General features: G+C 38.9%; 1 long non-coding RNA gene across 1 annotated transcript in view; it reads right to left on the reverse strand.

Annotated features, from left to right (window-relative positions):
• LOC110360434 (uncharacterized) overlaps positions 1-22,471 on the reverse strand; it is a 522,839-nt gene that overhangs the window by 16,819 nt on the left and 483,549 nt on the right. Inside the window, exons 14-17 of the long non-coding RNA XR_010465887.1 lie at positions 20,755-20,919; positions 16,711-18,604; positions 16,450-16,534; positions 15,559-15,631 (exon numbers count right to left, since the gene is read on the reverse strand). This is a non-coding gene — a long non-coding RNA (uncharacterized LOC110360434). The remainder of the gene's footprint in view (positions 1-15,558; positions 15,632-16,449; positions 16,535-16,710; positions 18,605-20,754; positions 20,920-22,471) is intronic.

Raw genomic sequence — 22,471 nt, forward strand, 5'->3', positions numbered from 1 at the left:
TGAACTCTGCAGTGTCGTTAGCAAATTCAACAAGCTACGAATAAAAAAAGCAGCTACAGATAACTAGACTTCAAGATACAGCTGACTCCAGCTATAGCTCCCAAAGCTTATTTATAGCAAGAGGAGACACAGTTAATTACAGGTCACAGAATGGTTAATTTCTGTCATAACACAAGTTACAGTCTAAGAATGAAAAAGTTTATTTTTGTATGGAAACAGTTTTTCCAAAGGGAACTGTTAATTTGAAATCTCATCTCATGTTTGTGGACTACAGAATAGGCAGACAAAGGATAAATGTGCCTTACCAATCTATTCTGTGGTCCTAAATATAATAATATTCAAATTCACATTATAAAACTAATCCATTTTTGGCAAGACAAAGGTAAAAAATAGTTAGGCAAGATGATCTTAACAGACTGTTTTGAGAAATGACACATATCTGTTTATAATTAACATTAAATATTTTTTTAATTAGTACAACAGACTTTAAAAACACTCAGTCCTGCTGACCTAGAAAGTGAGCAAAAAATACACCTTATGAACAAACCTAACTACGCTGCCAAGAAAAGAATCACCAATCATTTAAACTATTCTAAAGGACATTGGATAATTATTAAGATAAACATCATGTGAAGGATGGAGTTAATCATATTACATATAATCAGACACTAGTCACTCCACAAGCTGTAATTTATTTTCCCCTGATTTGCATTTAACTTCAAAGGTATTTCAGGAGATGTAAAATAACGTGATTTAAGAAGTTACAAAGATGATAGATATTTAACTTCAAAACTATGCTTCAAGCTCTTAAAAATAAATTATGTACAACCTCAGGACATAACACACCATTCTCACACAATCTGTAATTGTTGCTGCAAAAAAGGTGAACTCGTTTTTGGAGAGAAATATCACAATTTAGGGCAACAGTACCCGTTTGACAGGTCTTGTAGAGAGACAAGACAACAGTCAGGTAATTCGCATCGATACACTCATCTAAATTTATCTATGGAGTCTGCTTGGTTAAGAAGATCATGCAACTGTGACTTTATAGGGACAAATTGGTTTGAACTGATCCCCAGCTCTTCCTGCAGATCAAAGTCTCTTCAGTAAAATGGGAAGGGCTTGTGGTCATCAACACAACTTTAAAAACAAAATTTTGTTTCTTTTTTTTTTTGGGAGAGGGGGAACTTCTTGTGAGTTTGAAAGTCCTCAAAATAGGTTTACAATCCCTGTCTATATAAACATATCTAAAATTCCAGCATCTAGGTCAGTATTGAGCTTTCTAAATCCCTAACAAACATCCTTTTGTATCCCTTCATGCCAGATTTAATTGTCCATGGTGAAAGGAAACGTTAATCAGAATTCAAGAGAAGTACGCTACGACATGTATCTTTCCAACCTGAGCTATCCTAAGATCCTGCAAAAGCATGGAAGGAAAAAGCAAGTTTGCACCTCCTTTGAAACACCAGAACAAATTAGATCATTTAAATTCTCATTCTATGGTGTGACTTTTATACCACAGCTGTATAACAGGGAGGTGCAATGGAGGAAAGCTCCATTCACAAACACCCCATTCCTCTCAGTATTTGGCCCTGAAGGATGATATTCGGGGCACAGTATTAAACCATACACGGCTTTTACAAAATGATTTTACAACCTATCAAAAAGACCTGTTTTCTATTCTCTGGTCCATGGTTTCCCCACATATCCCTAATATCTGTTCATTCTACGTGGTTGCCCACCACAGGAAGAACTGTGGGGGCTAAGAGAGGAATAAATGAAGCATGCAGGCTTGCACTGCTGCTTCCGAGTAGAAACCCAGCCAGCGTAACTCTAGTTTTAGTAGTTTACTACACTAATACCAAACTTAGATACACACCTTACTGGGAAAGGCCTAAAGCAAAGATCAAGGCCAAGAGCTGCAAAGCTGCCGGCAGTGACCGAGGCCTCTGGTGAATTCACGTCAGGACAATCCACCACAGGGTCACAATTGCAATTCTGTAGAAGATGATGACTTCCCTGGAACCTGCCCTGTTCCTACCCTCAGCTACACCCAGGTCTAAGCTGTCTATGAGCATCTCTGTGTGTCTCTCACCAGATACAAGGAGGAAAACCCAGGCCCATCAAAGTCAACAGAATCTTTCCGATTGTTTTCAAAGATGCTCTAATATCACCCAGAGGGAAGCAGTTTCCAGATCCACATTTGATCTGCGTAACAGACCCTTCGCAACCGAGATCACTCTTAATTTGTTCTTGTGTGGCCCTGTCTAAACAACAATAATGCAATTCAGACTGGATATTACTTGTTAGAAAGTCTTTATCCATCATACGAAAAGCATTAAAAGAAACTTCATTTTCATAGATGATATATGTTTTCATCTAAAAATGACTAGAGAAATTTGAGAACATTTCTGTATCTCAGCACAAAATTGATTTAGAATCTTTAAATAAATGACTTTATAAAAGTCTAAATGTACTCTACAAAAATTACAGAGACAATAGATTTTGTTCGCGGCAGCTTTGCAAACACATGGGCTTACAGCACTAAATTTCTAGCCACGGTTATACAGCTGCGATGTTTTGCAGAGCCATTTGCAGACAAACAGGGAAGCAAGGTCTTTGAGCGGCTAAGCTGACAATTCCAATAAGGCTGACAATCTAACTAAAAGTGACAATAGTGTCGTTCAGTGGGTAGGAAGGGCAGCAGCAAACAAAGAGAAGGGGAAAGTGATCTTGCAAGAGCATTGTTTTGAAGGAATCCAGATGAGCACACTGTTGCAATACCTTAGGGTTGGTTCATTTGCTTTTTAATTATAGGAGGGCCAAATTCAGGCGTGACTGGCCAGAAATCAGCAAGCTGATGCAAAATGGATGAATTTTGGCTTGGAATGGATAATGCGGGAGGACAGGAAAAGCATCTGGTAGAAAATACATGGGGAGGAAGGATTTAGAACAGCAGCATCTTCTCCCAGGTCTGGCAACATCCATAAAATATCAAACCATACTAAGTAAAACAGTGTTGGGTAAGTGCTTGAGGGGGACAGGGACAGTCACGAATTGCAGCAGTACAAGTGAATACCTAATTGATGAAGTTTCATACCATTTTTGCAACAGCTATTTGGACATATCATAGCACATAGGTCTTGGAGAGCCTGTTTGTCAGGGCTGCTGCTTCTATAGAGAACCATTCCTATAATTTCTGCAGGTCTAGCAGCAAAATTATCTGTTGCAGTAAATTCACAAGTTTAGCATTTGTTGCCACTGTGACTAAAGGTTAATGCCTCATCGGTTGACTGAATCAAGATCACCAGTTGCCCCTTATATATTTTTGTGGTCTTACTCATATGTTTGATTTCAGTAGATTGTGAGTAATTTAATTCTCTGAATAATTTAATTCTCTGAATGTTAAATGAAAGCCACGTATGTAAGAGATTAAGTTTTGTTACTGCAGAACAAAGCAATTTCACAAATAATTTTCTTCTCTAGCTGATGGGGTCACTGGGTACACCCAGGCAGCACAGACAGCTTCTGGCTGTAAAGATGCTGAATAACCATCCTCCCAGGGAATACATGGAGAAGGAGGGAATACAGCGATCCTGCCGGACTGAACAAATACGTGACGTTTGGGCTACAACTCCTTTTGGCACAGATGGCTCTGGGCAGCGGATCTGCCAACGCCAGCCCTGATGCAAATGAACAGGACAAAAATGTTAAAGACTTTCAGGGAGAGGATGGAAAGGGTTCGGATTACCCTCTTCTTTGAATCCACGTCCAAAAGCTAGGGTAATTTAACACAATTTTTTAAAGGATTTTCTAATTGATATCCCATAAAACTTCTCTTTACTTTAAATACTCCACAACAATTGAATGAAGGGTTTTGCATTTGTAAAAAAATGAGAGTAAAGACCTGAAATTCTTTCAACTGATGTGCTATTGTGTGGCTCTGCTCCTCCTCAGAGTAACTAATTGGATAATTTAGCCACAAAACCGACCTAAACAACATCACTCAGTTGAAAGTCCACCTTTCTGTCAAGTTGGCAGTGAGTTAATTCAAACTATTTGAACTTGTGATTGCAAAGTGGTGCCTGAGCAGGGTCAGGGAAAGCAGCTGCGTGGGACAGGGGGTGAAAGCCTTAACCAGGGATGTTCCATTTGAGAGCACAGGTCTGCCAGTCCCACGCTGAACTTTAAACTTGTTATGCAAATGCCAAAATTAAAAAGCCCTGAACTTTTCTCCTGAAAATACAGTGAGACTGTGTTAGTTCCAGCAGGCGAAGAACACAAGTCACTGAGGATGAGGAGGGGCAGTGCAAGAGCCAGAAAGCAAGCCTGAAAGGTAGAGGGAGCAGGCGATTTCTCTTTGTTATCGAGTGAAATGACTCCACAAATATGACAATAAATCACTGCAGGAATCAATCTGAGTGGAGGCAACTGCTCCATGCTGATAATGCATCAATCAATATTTAATGTTTACACTTTAATTAATCTGCACGTAGGAAGCATTCTTTCAGTGACAAAAAAGTGATGAGAAATAAAACACCTTTTATATCAAACAGCGACGAACGGCTGCCTATCTCTTAGGCTTTGACTGGGCCCTCAATTGATCATTGTGGCCTTTTTCGATTGCACCAGCATGCAATGTCACATTTGGGTATAAAACAAACACGGTCTCTGTGAAGGAAGGAGGGGGAGCTTCTGAATCTGCTTTTGAGTGATTACAACTTAATCAGAACAAAGACAGACTGATAGCAAAGTATGGGTTCTTTGGAAAGACTGGGCAGAAGCAAATAAAAGATTTTCAACATCTGCAATGACACCTATCTGAACAGGTTTCTACCATGTTTTACAATTATTGACACCTACTAAGGCTTTGTAGAGAAAAACAATGCAGATGTTGCCTGGCAAAGCTGCCTTCCCTTATCAGAGCCACCAGTGGAGCGGTTTGTTGTGTCACGATTCTGTAGGGCAGCAAAGTGCCAGGTGCTGTGCAGACTCAGGAGAAACCACAATTCCTGCCTCCGAGGGTTTTGCTTCAGTGCTCTGTTTAACCCTTGTAAACTCTAGTTTCTTCTTCTTTTTAAAAGGGCCTAATTCATTGTTCATTGATGTCAACTGAATGACTTCTATTGACTTCAGCCGGCATTGCATTAGTCCATAGATGAATGGTATTGAAAGGCGCAGTGATGAAAGACAAACGAAAATACAGTGATACTAGACCAGTAATGTTCAATTATGTCTTTAAAAAAAGAAAACTCCAGTAGTACCTTCTCCATACATAACTAAAGCTTTTCTACGCTTATCTCTAAAATAGTTGTTTGAAGCATACAGAGTTTCACATAAATAAAGTAGTATTTACTTTAAAAATACAGAGAGCTTAGCTTTATGGAGCTTAGGCTCAATCTAAATGATAGAGATCTAAATTCTGATACAAAATTGCCATAAATTTACACAGGGTAGAAAGCAGAGAAATTTTACTGTATTTTGCATGTCATGTTTAAATTATTTTGCAAGACCCATCATGAAGTTAGGAATGTGCAAAGGACCTATACAAATGTCAAATCATTTTAAGCTTTTGAATAGATCTGCTACTAATTAAAAATAATCACAGGTTAGGTTACTTTTACTGAAGAACTTTCACTGTTTTACTAGTCAACAAATAGAAAGATTCTGCTTAGGATTTAGTCACAACAGTTGCTGAAACACCTGCCCAAATTTGGAACTGCCCAATTCAAGGTGCTCTGACTGCTGACTTAGGCAATAATCGAACAAGGATGTAAATAATACTATGGCATGAAGTCATACAACAGAAGGAATTTGAAAGTATTAATCCTCAACTTCACAAACAAGTTTTTGTTTCACTGAGACTGGAATATCTTTTTCTGTGATTCACATTTTTTTCCTGGCTATTGCAACAGTCCAAGGCACTCAGAAATGCACTCCTAAAACTGCTGGCATTTTTGGATACCAAGAGCAGCAAAGTATTTAAAGCATGAATTACATCAGAATATTTCCAGTTATTGGTCAAAAAGTTTTGAAATATAGTAGCATACAAAAATTGGAGGAACTGTTCACAGGGGAAATGAAAGAAGATGAATATGACATTTAAAATTCAATAATAGAACCTAAGCTAACTTTTTTACTTCTGATGTTTACTTTATATTCCTGCTAACATTATTTTCCATGGAACTTTGTAAGTAGATAAACAAAACCACAAAGATGTCGTTAGCTCTGTAAAAATGGAGACAATGCATTCTCACTAAAATCCATAAATAGTTTTTCAGCAGATTTTACTAAGGTACACACACATATCCACACAAAGAGTTGAGTCTGCAGTTTATCTTTTCCATAAAAACTTCTTCCCCCTTCTATGTAAATCAGATGAACAAGCTAAAAAAAAGGGGGGCAAAGTCAAAAGAGAGGAATGCTCTATTGTAATGCATGATCAACTACAAATATTTATAGAAAAGATGAAAACCCTACTGCGTGCACATCAGGATTGCCTTAGCACAGCTTTAACGTGCATAGTTAATGTTTATGGAACAAAAGAAAAAACTTACTGAATGTGAAATCTTCATTTTCTTCATATGCATCCAAAGTAGAAGTAAATTCACTAAATATTACTTGCATGATAAAAATCTTTAAAGCCAATTAATTAATATCAGTGGTAGGCAGAAAATCTCACAGGTGCATTTGCTGCTGATTTTATTCAACACTTCAACCTGGAAATCCAAATCCTGGTCCCCGTGAACCTCAATTTCTTTGGAGCTCCAGAGAGCTGCACGGTTTGGTTTGAAGCAAAAAAATCCTGGCGTGCAGGGAGACTTGTCTCTTGCTGTGATTTTCAAGCCCTGTAGCTGACCTTCTGAGAACTCGAGTCCATACGGTTCTTTGCTATATAGTCCAAACGTTTTAGCTAGCTAAGAATCCCACCCAACACACCTGCTTGGCTCTGGGGAGGCCCCACCTCAAATCCTGGGGTCAGTTTTGGGCCCCTTGCACCAAGAAAGCGCTTGAGCTGGTGGAGTGAGTTGAGAGAAGGGAACGGAGCTGGTGAGGGGCTGGAGCACAAGTGTGATGGGAGCGGCTGAGGGACCTGGGGGGTTCAGCTGGAGAACAGGAGCTGAGGGGAGACCTTCTGATCTCTGAACTGCCTGAAAGGAGCTTGGAGCCAGGGGGGTCGGGCTCTGCTCCCCAGGAACAAGCGCCAGGAGCAGAGGAAACGGCCTCAAGTCGCACCAGGGGAGGTTGAGGTTGGATCTGGGGAACAATTTCTTCCCCAACGGGCTGTGGGGCATTGGAACAAGCTGCCCAGGGCAGTGCTGGAGTCACCATCCCTGGAGGGTTGGACAGACATGGAGATGAGGTTCTTAAGGACATGGGCTAATGATGGACTTGGCAGTGCCACATTAATGGTTGGACTTCATGATATTAAAGGTCTCTTCCAACCAAAATGCTTCTATGACCTGCTTCCCAGCAGATCAGGACTATGAGGAGTACCCAGGTCTAATCACTGTCTCACACCATCAAACACAAGGGCCCTCTCCCAGCATCACCTCTGGCCACAGCTGTTGGCATCAGCCTAAGTACTTCCATCTTAGTTCCATAAGTGAGATCTAAGAGCACTGGTCCCTATTTAGCACCAGGGCTTAGGCTACTTTTCCACCTCAGCCTTGTCACAGCTGTCTGCTGCATAAAAAGAGACTGAAATGTACTAAAAAAACCTGGAAGACTAATAATTCATTAAGCTGACAAATGAAATGTAAGTCCTATCGATCAAGAGTAGAACTTCTTAGTTATAAAGGAAGCATATATTATCCTGACAGTATTTTCACAAGATAAACTGAAGTTACAAAGAAGGCAACCAATTTGCTTCAAATAACTGTCTCTCCTCAGAAACACTCATGATTATAGTCATCAAGCAGAAGCTGGTGGGATAGTGTTACTACCCCCATTTTCACAGATTTGGATAACTGCGTAACATCAAGGAAGTGGGACCGCGTTGCTCTCGCAGCTTTGCTGACTGCTCATCCTATGGAAAACACAAAGCAAAAGACTGAATCCTGCACCATGGAACCATGACACTCTTAAATACCAGCATGAAAAGATGTGAAATGACACACAACCCCCCAAAATAATCTCTCCTGACTGCCATCACCAGCACCAAAAAGCTCAGGGCTCATTGCCCACCTAATGAGAACAAACCCACTTGCAGCTGGCCTTCCACTGCCTGTTGAAGGTGAAAGTTGGCCAAAAACCTACAAGACTCTCCAGTTGTGATGAACGGATGGAAACCAAAAACGTGGCTCAGGTTCAAGTCCTAGACCAGTTACAACCATATAATACTTATGCCAACAGACCCACTTCAGAGGGGATGGCTCAGAGCGAGAGGCAGTTGCTGGTATTGCGTGATGGTAAAATATATTAGGGCAGGCATCAATTTACCTTGGTTAGTTATGGCTTTAGTTATGCTGTATTTTGGTGCCCAGGGGCCTAATTTATAATTCTAATAATAAAATGTATTACAAAGTATAAGCCAAGCACATGCAGGTTCTAATTCTATTTCCTCTCAAAGGAAAGAGCTAAGCTGTTAAGCTCCAGGTTCTTTCAACATTTCCTATTTGCGACAAACACAAAAATCTGAAATCAGCACTGTACCACTGCAAGACTTTGACAAAGCTGAGGTACAGCAAGTTAAATATCTGTTTATTTTTTGCAGGTAAACTGAATTTACATAGAAGCAAACCAATCCAGTTCAGACAAACTCCCCAGCTCAGAAAAATCACCATCCCCAAGCTTGCGGGGTGGTACTTCTACCTTCGACTTCTTACCGAGAGAACACCCAGGTCAGCTGAGGGATCTTCCCACTCCCTGAGGATGCAGAAAATCATAGTTCATTTAGCAGAACAGACTTTTGCTCTGATTTGGTTGGAGAAGTTAACTGCACAGCCCAGCTGGTAATGTAATACTATATGTGCCCTCATTTGCACATAAGAATTGGGGGCAAATGTTCCACTGTTTCCTTTTCCTCCCAGGTGGAGGACACAACACCCTGTCCCAGCTCTCCAGGTCCCCTTGCTGAATTCATTTACTGGGACACATTTAATATGACAGGAAAACAATTTGTATGTGTGCGGAACCGAGTCAATGTTAACAGAAAATTAATGATTCAGATTGTCAGTAACTTATTTAAAAAATATGCTATCAAGGAGCAAGACTAGCAGCTGTACAATTAGTAGCTTTTATGCTATAAACATAAGTTTTAATAAAAAAAAAAAAAATCACTGCAGTCATTTTCACTCTGCCTTCCACTGACTAATGTCGATATTGACAACCAGGTAATATTGTTCATCTTATTTAAGCAGAATGAGAAATGAAGAAGAGTTAGTAAGAATGTAGATACCAAACATAAAAATGATCTTTAAACTTATGAAATTGTTCTTTCCTCACGGCAGTAACCAGTCTCACTAATGTCAGTGGCCCAAATTCTGCAGCCCTTAATCACAGCCCTCACCTTCAGCAGGAATTGTTCTCAACTGAGGATCAAAGCCCGCACTTTGCTGGGGCCACTCTTTCAAGAGAGGATTGGGCCCAGGCTTTTAATAAGGGGTTTGGTGGCTTACAAAGAGGTGATTAAGATCTTCCTTTGAAAAAATAAAACAAAACACAAAATGTAGAGTTCTTCTTTTGGATTATAACAGCACAGATAGCCGTGGATTTCAGAGTATTAACCGTTAATCCACAAGTGAACTGAAAGGTTTTTGTTTGTTTGTTTTGCTATTACAGTATTTAGTTTAACTGGTCAACCTTCGCTTCTCAGTAAGTCATACTTGAGTTTGTTAGCATAATATTTTATTTAAGGAACCCAAAGTTTCTGTGAGTTCTTGTTCTTTTTCATGTATTCCTCCCCATTACCTTGAACATTGCTGTGAATATGTCCAAGAGTTCAAGAGATTTCCTGGTTATATGCAAAATCTAGGGGAGTTTTTCTGTTTGCTTCGGTTTTATTTAACGAAAAACTTACAGTTATTCCTGAGAATTCAAACCATGAAGTTCTGGAAACTAACCCACAATATAAAAGTTTCTATTTTCCTGCAGTGACATTCAAGGATTGCTGTTCGTCAGTGACAAACAGAAAGTACTTAGTGTAATTATTATAGCACCTCGGTAAAAATCAGAATCTAGCCGTAGGTGATCGTAGCTATAAAGTTTCCAGAATAGGAACAATGAGCCCTATGAAACTAATGAAAAAAATCGCCAACTTCCTCACTCCAAAGTCTGAGTTTTACAAGGACTCCATTTCTTCCTGGTTGCCAAAAATGAACCGTTTATTTGAGCCTAGCTTAGGTCTCCAGGAAAACAATTTTAATGCAAAATTGAATAATGTTGCACCAATGACAGGATAATTAAGTGGTTGCAAAATGGAGCAATGTTTAGGTGCACTACTGTAGCCTGCCCCAATAATGAAAGTACAGAAATCATATCCTAATGATAGCACAGCTAAAGATGATAAATATCCAGACATACCCCTGGCTGTATCACTGTACTGTAATCAAATGAATTACAAATCTAATGACTACTTTGACACAAACAGGTATTTAATGTGCTGAAAATGTACCAGATTTTCTCCCTCAAGCATTAGTAAAATCCCCGAGAAAATTAAAATCCAGGTCATAGCTAAATTCCTTTGAAACTGGGATTTAAATAAAAAAAGAAAAGAGTTTAGTCACTGCAAGAATTCTTTGTGCTGTTACATTTTTATAAGGTTAAAGCTAAAAATAAGATCAAAATCTTTTTGGAGGTCACATTAAAAAACAGACCAGGTGTGTTCAGAAACCCATCATGCATATGCCTGTTAAACAGATGCCGACCAATAAATTAATTAAAGCTACTCTCTTTTTGAATCAGAAAAGAGGAAAGAGCTGTTAGGGACATTTATGGGGTGATATTCTCTTGACTGACAAGTTTCTCATGCTTGGCCTCTATTGTAAAAGTCACTGATACTTTTCAAACATTTTCCGAAAGGAAAATTAAATTGCTGATTGTCCATAAAGCAGAGAATTAAGTAACCTGCTTCCAGGTAGATGTGGAGAGAGATGTTTCTCAGTCTTGAAAAGTGAATAAGGAAACAAGGTTTGGATGCTGACTTGATGAAAAACCTCACTAGTAAGTCCTGCCATCACAACTCAGAAAAGTCAGAATTTACAGACGAAATATCTCGCTCTCCTCAGTATGCTACACCTCATTGTCACCATTAGCATTTGAGCTGATCAAGTAAAAAAGCACACTGTGCTGACATTAAAGCCTACTATACCTATAGGACTTTGAATCCTAAAAAGAAAAGGAACCTGAGGAACAGCAAATGGTCCTGAAAGAGCTACATGGCTCCTTGAAACATAAGCTTCTGAAGCACTTTAAGGACAAATAGCATTAATTTCTACATTTCTTCTTCCAATTATATAAATATATTATTATTTTTTTTTTCAAACCACACAATTGCTGGAAAAAGGAATTAGTAGGCGTAAAGGGTTATTAAACATGCACCCACTGCTCTTACACAGAAAAGGCAGCCCTGAAAAAAACAAAGCTGATTAATATGAAAGGCAGCTAACCTAAAAACGAGAACTTGAACTGAATGGTGTGCACTAATCTTTTTGAAATACACTTATGAAAGCTAAATTTGCTGGTATTTGTCATTGCTATGCAGGCTAAGTGTTCATGTGAATGATATCTCCTCCATTCCGAGCAAACCAGTAAACAACATGGAATTTTGTCCTCATTGGTAATTTTCTGAATCTCCTGTCCATCCACAGCTGCTTTAATAGTAAACATTTCACAATCCAGGGTCATTTGTGATAAACTTTGTTAAAAAGCTGCCATTCATTCCTGGTAATTTCTTTAATCCTCAAGTTGCTTGTAAGGAAGAGATTGAAATTCTGTGTTACATTATTCGCTCTGTTGGGTCCACAACCAAACTAACTCAACATGTTAGCCACATTAATAAAATACTTGCCAGGTAGAAATCTTAATAGCCTGTCTTGGACATGCCATTGTTTATTGATATTTGTTTGCCAGCCTATCTGGAGACATGAGGAAAATCTTAATAGCCCTGGCCACTCATTAACAAAGTACCATGGAGTTCTAATCCCATAAAGATATTAAACTATTTTTCCTTACAACAGCAACAAACTGAGGGAATTCTCATTGCTTATTAAGATGTGGTACATTCTTTGCATATTGAGTTTCTTCTTATACTTTGAACTCTTATCCCGCATCATTCAGTTTCTGAGGCCAAGATCAAAGTCGAGCGGCCTCCCAGAGCTGCAGATGAGTGGCTGCCTTTCAGAGAATATTAATGCCCTCTTGACGAGCGGGATGAGAAGGAGGCGTAATCCCCTGAAGAGCAGCCCTGGGAGCCTCCTGGTACCCAACAACATGCTCGCTGGACCAGCTGATGGACAGCACAGCCTCACCAAGGCGAAGCTGCTGCTCCCAACTTAACAGTGTGGCCCAAATCTCAAAGCAATAGTGGGACACCATCTTATTTTTGGAACCAGGGAATCATATAAACATGGACACTGGCAGACCGGCACAGAGCAATGTGTTTTATAGCAGGAAAATATGTGACCGATGTTGTATTTTGCGTTGCAAAATGTTCTGGTCGTTCTGATTCAGACTTGTGACTTCTCCAGTTTTGGTTTTTACTTCTCGCCACTCTACCAACTCAGGGATGGGTCTTATGGGTGAGCTCGTTGGCACCAAGCAAGACAGTGTCCCCCTTCAATCCTGCGCTTCCAGCAACAATCCCACCACACAGGGTTTCTTTCTTGCCTTCAGATTGCTCACAAGCCTTTTAAAGGGGAATTACTTTAGACCCTTGTTAAAGCTAAGAGTAAACATGCTAAGTACTAAGACATTCAGTGGGTATCGTTATATGAAAAGAAGAAATGTTATATTCATTACAGAGGAAAAATCTAGTAATAAAAAGTATTACCTGCATTTATAGCCCTTGTAACCTAATTTTTGTGACAAAGCAAAGAAGTAAAAACATTCCTTTCTGCCTTTCAGTGACCCCTATAAGAAACCCCCCATGGAGTCATTTAGGATAGTAATTTGAGTGAAAATATATGCAGTCTTTGTTTTGCTTGCTCTTCTTAAATTAATAACCCTTACCAATGATAAATCTGAAAGTTTCTAAAGATATTTGCAAAAATGCCTTCAAATTAGTAAGCAATTAAAATAAATAAAAACTTAAAGACATTTTCCACAACATAAAAGAGCGACAGAACACGGAGCTGTGTTGTTCAAACGTTAAAACTGTACATAAAATACCCCTTCAATATATGCTGCCAGTAAAAACCAAGGCAAAGCAGGTCATTAAAATGTCAGACTTGGGGCAGAGTGGAAAAAATGCTGCTTTTAAAAGTAAACATGTAGACCTTTTATAATTATTTCCCCTTAAAGTGTTCAAAAAAAAAACAACAAAAAAAACAAACAAAAAAAACCCACTCAACCAAAACAAACCAAAACTAACCCCAAAACAAACAGCTCAGCATCACCAGGATGAAGAGTCAAACTCTGGTCCTAATCTTGTTCCTAAGTGAACCTGGGGAGACTTTTGGGGCCTTTTTGCAGTCTCTGTCTATGAAATGTTGTTTTCCTTTTATTCAGTTTTTCTAAAGCAAAACCAGAGTAGTGTGTTCATGCCGTTGATACTCTGACACATTTCTGCTAAGGCTGAATATGAATATCAAGAACATTACAAAGCTTTGGCGCCATGTAGAGAGCTCAGGCTAGAAAAACGTGCTCAAACTCTTCTCCTTGCATGAACTAAACTGCCCACTGAAGCCGATGGAAGATTCTGTCAGCAGAAAGAAGACGCTATGCGAGTTCGGGGTGGGGGCTGAAAGCCAAACTCCTTAGCTGAATTAATCTGTTTTGCAATCCAAAGCAGATGAACCAAGATGGTAAAAGGAAAGCCAAAGCCTGTATCTTCAGATACAAAGTATGTTGCAATACTGAAATGTAAAAGGTTGCAATTTGCTGTCATTTTTCCTATTTCTGAGCCTTTTGGGCCAATACCAAAGCCCTTCTGACTCATCAATTCTGTTCCAGTCTTGTTGCCCTCCTACTGGAAAAAAGTGCACCATGGCCATGAAGAAAAGAATTTCCATCTCATTAATTTTGTGTATTTTAAGCAAAGAGTCTGCATATGAAATCAGTATAATATCTGGACTGTGTCTTTTACTGAGCTGAATTCCTAAACCGCACCTAAAAGGTGGCAATGCCCCAGTAACAAGTCTGTCCAGCGGGCACAGTTCCACATTAACCAGGCTGGTGTATATCTGAACACCTCTGATGTATATGAAGTTATGCCAGATTAACTTTGATTTAACCGAAAATAAAGTAGTTGGCTCATAAAACTCAGATAAATTTAATGATTAGAAAATAAAAAGGTTGTACCCTCAGGCAGTTTCTGGGACTCCCACTGAAGTCCGTGCAGGAATACAGGTATCTTACTTTGTCCTCTAACATTTCCATGTCTCTGTTCTCTAAAACTAACAAATACCACCACTGAAATTACAGGTTGTCACATTTACAATCAGCAATTAAAACCAACATTCTTCTGCTTTCCATCTGATAAGAGCAGAGCTCAAAGCCGAGAGACAATGGAGAAACACAAAATAGCACTGAGACCCAACTTTTATTTAACCAGTCATTTTTCTTTAAACTAGTTCTACAATGCAAATAGTTTTAAGTCAGAAAAAAGCCAGTAATTGTGGTTTGAGAAGTGTTAGACACAAAATACACAAACCATGGCAGAGTATTAATCTTCACACTTATACTTTCTTTTTCTGGTTTCTAGTATTTTACGTAAGATAATCAAATATATCAGGAAGAGACAAAGCAGTGGACCAAGTTTTAGACTGGTATAATTGACTCAGCAGGAAAACAAAGACATCTTTAGACAGCTGTGGTTCCATTACTATTAATAAGAGATCTGCTATGATCAATACTTCATCAGTGTGTATAATCAGTATATCTTAGTCATCAGCTTACAATGACAGTTCCGTGAAAACAGTATATAATATATGTATTTTTTGCCAGCTCTAGGGTTTGCATTCTATGACAAAAATGCTGAGTAATACTTAGGCAGGATTAAAATTAGATGTTGGAAAGGTGGTTTCTAGTCACACCTAAACTTACAAGTAGAAAGGCAAATTTTTTTTTTAAACAAAATTTAAACCAACTGGGTGGCCTTAGTCCACTTCAATGCTTTGCATCATTTCATTCACAATCTTGATCCAGTAATAGGAGCATAAAGCTAAGCTCAACATATCATGGAACCCATGGCTTGTGGCCTGTGGCATTAATGAAGGCAGCACACCATGAACCTGGAGGGTTGGTACTTAATTAAGGTGGTAGGTTTGGACCCCATTTATTTTCCTATTATCTACAAGCATTCAGGATGATAATCCTAGTTCAATTAGATTTACGTGTTTCACAACACCTCTGGAAGTTCTTATTTCTTTAAAGAGAAGCAAGAATGTTATTTTTCACCTGTACTCTTTATGCAGAATCATCATCTATCAATCCAGAGCTGGGAAACAGGTTTTGTTTCAGGTTCTTCAACCTTGATAAAAAGAATAGAATAACTTTTTCAAGAAATGTTTACTTGCTTGCAGTTTATTGTGATAATATCAAAAGCTGGTCCTTTGCTGATTTATTATATACATTATTTATTATATAACTGCTGCCACAGGCTAAAACCAGCAGCCTATTCTCCATTACCAATCTACCAAAATCAGTTTGAAAGTGCACATTAAATCCTTCATAGATTTTAAGATCTTCAGAAAGACTCAAAAGAGATCTTCTGAAAACCTGTGCCATATTCCAAGGAAATCCCTTAAAAAGATGCATTTCCTGAGCATTTGGCTTTGATTGCTCAGAAGTTTAAGGAAATTTGGCTTCCTGCTATATTTCCAGAGCACAGTCTCAACCAGCACGCAAATGGATGTAACCTGCTCAGAATCCTCAGGTCTCCACATGCCTAATTTCTAGACATCCAGCAGCAAAGACATAACTCCCCAAACACCACTTATATTTGTATTTTGAGATTTAAGAGCGCATGGTAAACATAACATTAAATACCACCCACCCTCCACCATCACAGCCATCAGTGTTCCAAGCTTCTATAACTTAATGATATAACCAGCATATAGCCCAAAAATAAACTGTAATAAGTCATCGACATCAAGCTACTTTGTTGTTCTTATAATTTCAGATGTTTTGGTTGGTTGGTTTGTTTTTTAAGAGCTAATCAAAAAGCTCCTTTTCACATCCCAAATTCTGGTCAAGCTCAAGACTGTGGGCCTGTTTTTTTTTTTTGCAATTGATGGTTTGCCTTGTACTCAAACCAGCATTGCCATTGGAATCAAGAATCACACCTACCTTGCCAGCAGGTATTTGTTTCCCCGGTGTTTCAGCCCGTGCTGCAGAAGGGCAGGCATTCCTATGGCAATGGAGGTAATTCAAGCTGCAGGTTAATATAGTTTAAAAAAAAATAAAAGGAGAGGGGAAAAGGGAACAAAATAAATAATTTTAAAAAGTGTTTCAGTATCAACTGTTTGCCCAGAGAACAGGCAGCGAGCAGCCTCTGGGCAGGGAAAGCCGTGCATAGGAAGGCAACACAAGACACCTGCGCTCACTCACCTTTTAACCCAGCACAGCAGCTTCTCTGCCCACAGCTGCACGTAATCTGCCTGATTTTCCTCAGTTACAGCAGGGGAGAGATGAGGACTAATTCAAATGAACCGGTCAGCAGCAGAAGTGGGGGAGTTGCAAGCTTCTACCAATGGATGGGGATAAAACATTTTCAGTGAGAGAAGCTGCTTGTAAATATAAGGGTTGGCTACCCAGGCTGCCTGCAGTATTTTAGAAAAATGTGAATGTGATCACTTGTGCCAGAGGATACGTGGAGTTATATCTCTGTTGTTCATGGAAACACCTGTAACCGGCACAGCTGCCCCTGGAGAAGCGGGTGATCCACACCTTTCATTTCCTCCCGTGTTCACTCAGTCTTTCCATTTCTCTGTGCTGGAGTCAATAGATCTTACAAAGCCGCCCAACAACTAAATGCAGTGCTGATGTGTAGATCTATAGACGCCTTCCACTTGTTCCTTGCCCTCGGATTAGGCAAACACTTTCTAAGAAACAGAAGGATCTGATTTCCCTTCGTTTATGTTGTCATTACAGTTTGAAATCAGTATTTGCAGGCAATGGTTCAGAATCAGAGGCATTCCAGCCTGAGCTGTCATCACCATCTGCGCTGACATTGACTTGTTCTTGCCTGATCCAGTCGAGAAATAACTAGGCTGAAAAAGAGAGAGGCTGGTGCTGTGATGCGGAGGCCGGGCCCTGTGCCTGCGCGAGCGCGGCTGCTGGCACGAGGCCGCAGGAGCAGCGGGAGCCCGGGCCGCTGCAGAAACGCAAGTGCAGCCGCATTCCTGGAGACACGAGCAGCCGGCCAGGCCGCCTTAAAGTCAAATGCCCTTAGGTGGATTCTGATCTTTTTTATAATCATGCGTTTCTTCAAATTCCAGATCAAGCCCGTCCGCAGAAAGGGTGTATTCCCGGTGGATCTGTTCACGCAACACTTACTGTTGGCAGCTCATCTCCGCCTTAGTCATGTTTTCGCTTTTTCTCCAGCAGATGTTTACAATTACTCCTTAAAATGTTTCCATTTTCTGTGATCATTGAATGTGAATGAGGTGACATTTTTAAAAATAATTGTAGCTTTTTTTTCTGGCCAGAAACCATGTTGTTAGATTCAAATAGTCTTTGTCTTTTCAACTGTGGTAAAGGTCTTATATCTTTGTAACAGCAGCATCTGCGCTAGCTTGCCTATTCCTTTCTTTTCGCCAAATCAGTGTGTTATTTGTCATTATCTGACCATATCTGGTAATCAGATGTGTATATGTCTTTTTATTTAACCTTAAAGACATGAGGCCTATTCTGAATTTGTGCTTGAGGATTTCTGGGGAGGACTGCAGAACAAATGGCATTTCGGCAGCCTGGCCTTCTGAAAAACGAAGGAAGGATTTCTTTGCTTTTCTTTCAATCGCTTCTTTTTTTTTTTTTCTTTTTTTTTTTTATTATTTGTTTTTATTGACCTCAATTTAGATCAAAGTTCTCACAAATAATTACCATGTTGCCAACACTCGTAATTACGTTGCCATGTTTGCAACGCTGCAAACATTCTTCAAAAACGCGTTCCTGGGAGTCGTGCAAATTTTTGAGCAAGCTCATCTGTTTCTTCTTTTTTCTTCTTTTGTATTGAAAAACAAGATTTCCCTTTGCAGAAGAAGTATAAAAATACACCATACATTTACCATAAAGGCTAAAAAAAAAAGAGTGCCATATATATATATATATATATATATATATATATATATATATATTTTAAAAGATGGCTTTTTTTTCCTGCAGTCTCGTGACGTTTGGAGTGCTGACTCATGATTTTTGCATGCTTGACATCAGCAATACCACAACTGAGAGAAAATCTTTGTGAAAGATTCTTTTCCAGTCCTCTTGAGACAAAGGGATCCTCCAGGAAAAAAAAACAGAGAAACAACTGTTTCTTATTCATGATAGTTCTCAGTTAAAAACAAGCACAAACCCCAACTTTAAAGAGCAAACAATCGATAATATCTGCCAAACCATTCCTGCTTTCTTTCTGTACCATAAAGACTCAAAAAAGGTACACATACATCTTTTTCTTTGCTTTGGTAGGATGACACTAAATCATATAATGTAGGAAAACAAAACTTCAAGTAGAAGTTAGTATTTTTCAATAAACAGCTCTTTTATAATATGCCAGATTCCTCCCTCTCTCTTGTCAAGCAAGAAGTCTGGCATTAGGGACAGACAATGACTTTTTCATTTATGATCATACGTTATTTTTAATTATACTGTCTGGTTTTTAGCTTCCATAAAAGAAATGTAACGATTTTATTATTACATTCCTTGTGCTTAATTAAAAAATGTTTTCCTTTGCTAGGAATAAAGTCTTAGAGAAACACGGACATTTCAGTGGTAAAAAAGAAAAATATAGAGCCTTTTTGCTATTAAATAAGAACTTTGGCCAAGGAGTTAATGCACTTTCATTGCAGTACACTAGGTGATCTGTGACCTCAAACTTCTACTTGTTGGAAACGATTACAAATATTCCCTATTCCTAATAATACAGGAGGTAATCAGTAGCTAACATTAACATTACTGATAATAGTACTAGAGGGAGCATAATAATCTATTATACTAACAGTAAAAGTTTGATGCTAGAGCTGGCTGGTTCAGCAGTCAAAACCAGACTCCTTTATCTACCACAACTTCCAATTAATTCCAAATAGTTTTTCTGCATTAAGACTAAAGATAAATTGCTTGTGGGTGGGATAAAAATGGTTGGTATGTGCCTGTATTAGAATAAATATTTTTTGGCATAAACTCTTTCGGAGGCAAATCAGGTCAAGGGATGATTTACAAAACTGTCTTTGTCATATGGCATTCATTTGATAGCTCATTTCAATTGACATCTGTGAGAAACAGTTGGACATGTCGTTTCTCTCGCACTAACCAGGCTTCTTAATTAATTATGCAAAGCTGAAAGCAAACAAACAAAATCAGACTGAAAAGGAAAACAATACTCAAGTAAAGGTATATATTATCCAGCTAAATTCACACTATAACAGAGTCTCAACCTGTACTGTGCTGTGAATTACCTTTGAATTGCAACCACCATCAGAATTATCATTCATAAAGTGCTGCTCAGGAAATAATATGGAGCATTCTCCAGCACCATAGATCATTCAATTTTTTTCCACATGCAGACATGAATAAAAATATTATTACTACTTCTAAACACTTCCAATTTTTCCAGTACCATTCCCACTACAACAGTACTATTATTTCCTCACCATCAGTCTTTCATAACAATAGGGAAATTGGAAAAAACCTATTTAATTCAAAGTTGGATCTACTGAAGACTCTCAAATGTTCCTAGTCCTTTAGCTGATCGCAGGACTCATGCTGGGTCTTTCTAAACATCAGTAAGTGTGACACTAACTGAAGAATGCCAGAGCATCAGTTCATAACTGCTCCTAAAGAATACTATCTCACATTTATAGTAACTCTTTGTAATGCCTGATTTACTCAGAAACCCATTTTTTTCTGTTAAATTCAGTCTTTTAGGAATACCGCATTTTCATACTATCCCAGCAGAAATGCATCTGAATAGAAAATATTTCCAATTTTTTATGCTCTCACTTGGCAAGCTTCAAACCCATCAATCCTAAGCAAAGGGCTTGTTTTTTTCCCCCCAGAGAAGCCCATATCCAAGTTGATGCTGTTATTGGATCAAGATGGGGGAAAAAAGCCCCTTCTAAGACAATGTCCAGAGTATTTCAACACTTCATGTGGCTTGAACTTGCCTATGTGAGACCTTTTCTTTTGGGACTGCTCTCCTGCAGAATCCAAATCCTACTGGAAGATCTCAAGCCATCAGCCTTTTCCTTCTTCCCAATATAAAACCAAAGCAAAAACTCTTTAAAGTCTTCAGCTCAGCGTGTGCTCTGGCTATATAACGTATCACTCAATTTATGTAGGAATTCTCCAAGAGAAAAGCAACTATTTCTGCATATGGGTTAAAAAATGTAAAGGTGCCTTTCAAGTTTAGTACGATTTCTGAAAAGGACTCTGTACCAGAAATCAGGGTAATCTTGGAATTTCAAAAAGCCATTTGTAACAGGAGTGCTGGGCTGTAGATTGTTGTTGCAGATCCGGGGTGGTGCAGCTGAAAGGCCCGTTTGTTGACTGTTTCCTCCTGCCCCGGAATCCGAAGCCGTTCCGAGGTGGTCTGCTGGTTGCCTGCAGTGCAGAGAAGAAACTGTTTCCCTTTTGATGTATGATTTGGCTTCTGTTTTTTGTTTTGCTTTCCTTAGAGCACTGAGGACTGACCACGACGTCAGACCGACAACTGCAGTTGCTCTCACTCTACCCGAGTGCCTGGCCAGGGTGTCTTGCTCGTATTAAATCCAGCTTCAGATGTGAGGTCGGGAAAGCATTTCCCTCAAATCAGATCTCCGCGAACTATGAGAATTTTTTTAGTTTTTCATTCCTCAGGAGGTTTGAATTATCTAAAATAATTTGACAATTTTACCCCACCCCCCAGCTATAAGTGACTGAGTCCAAAAGCAAAATATTTAGGAAATGAGTTCTTGTTTACAAAGATTACGTTAAAAAGTTCTCTTTCTGTCCTCATAAAAGCTGTCGAAGTACCACATGTAGAACTATTTATGTTCTTATGCTTTTAAATAAAATTTGTGCAAAGTTCCAAGGAACGTACTGTGGTCAATTATTGCATTACGTTATCAGAGCTGCCAAACTATCAAAACAAATTTCCAAAAGTACTGTATTTGTAATACTGAGATTCTGAGGAGGTAACAACTGAATAAGTGTCTCCGTAACAAGTGCTCATGTATCTAATTATAATGACTTGGTAAGAGGAGAAACTCCATTTGTCGGTAACTGAAAACAGAATATTTCAACTCATTATTTACAGCCGGGCGTGTTTATCTGATGCCTTGCTGGGCAAAAGTTCCCAGGCTGGGCAAAAGACATCCAAACCTGGACTATCTTTCAACAGAACAAACACTGTCAAATTGACGGATTGACATGGATGTAACTGCTTTGACAAGTCAAAGAATAAAAAAATCAAAGCGACCTGAACATGTTTTCCATTGGAACGTGTTATCCATAAGTATCAACAATCTAAAGAGAACACAATGGAATATAGAAAGTATCATCACACAGGCTATCTTCTCATCATTGACACCGTATGTTGAAACAGAGTCTCTTGGGAGAATGAAAACATTTCAAATGTGAATTTTTTGTTATATTTTAGTGCACAGGTATTTGTGTTAGCAGTAGAAAACACAAATATACAGTATTTTCTTGGCAGGTATTGCACAACACTACAAGTTCATATTGCTAGCTGGCAATTAACCTAAGTATATGCATGCTCTAATTACCATACAACTTACAGTACCATCTAGTCTGGGGAAAGGATTTAAATGTGTTTATCCTATAGTTATCCAGCAGTTTGTTTTCTGTAATGCAATCAACAGCTGTTTACAGATGAAGATAATAAGCTGTGTTGAAACTCTTGCTTTGATTCTGGCCACGTCATGTCTCACTGAAATTACTGGGACTCAGCATAAGATTAAATGGACAAATCCTGGCCCATTTACTTTATTAGCATTCTTTTACCAGGGATTTAGTAACCAGCCACTTCCCAGAGACCCCTGCAATAAATTCAGCTACAAAACACTTCAGTCTTACACTATAAATAAACAGCTTGCCAACCAACTGGCATTTCACAGATGATTCTCTCGTGTTCTCAAGAAATGGGTAAAACAGT

Source organism: Columba livia, chromosome 13, assembly GCF_036013475.1.
Source record: "Columba livia isolate bColLiv1 breed racing homer chromosome 13, bColLiv1.pat.W.v2, whole genome shotgun sequence".
Classification (NCBI taxonomy): domain Eukaryota; kingdom Metazoa; phylum Chordata; class Aves; order Columbiformes; family Columbidae; genus Columba; species Columba livia.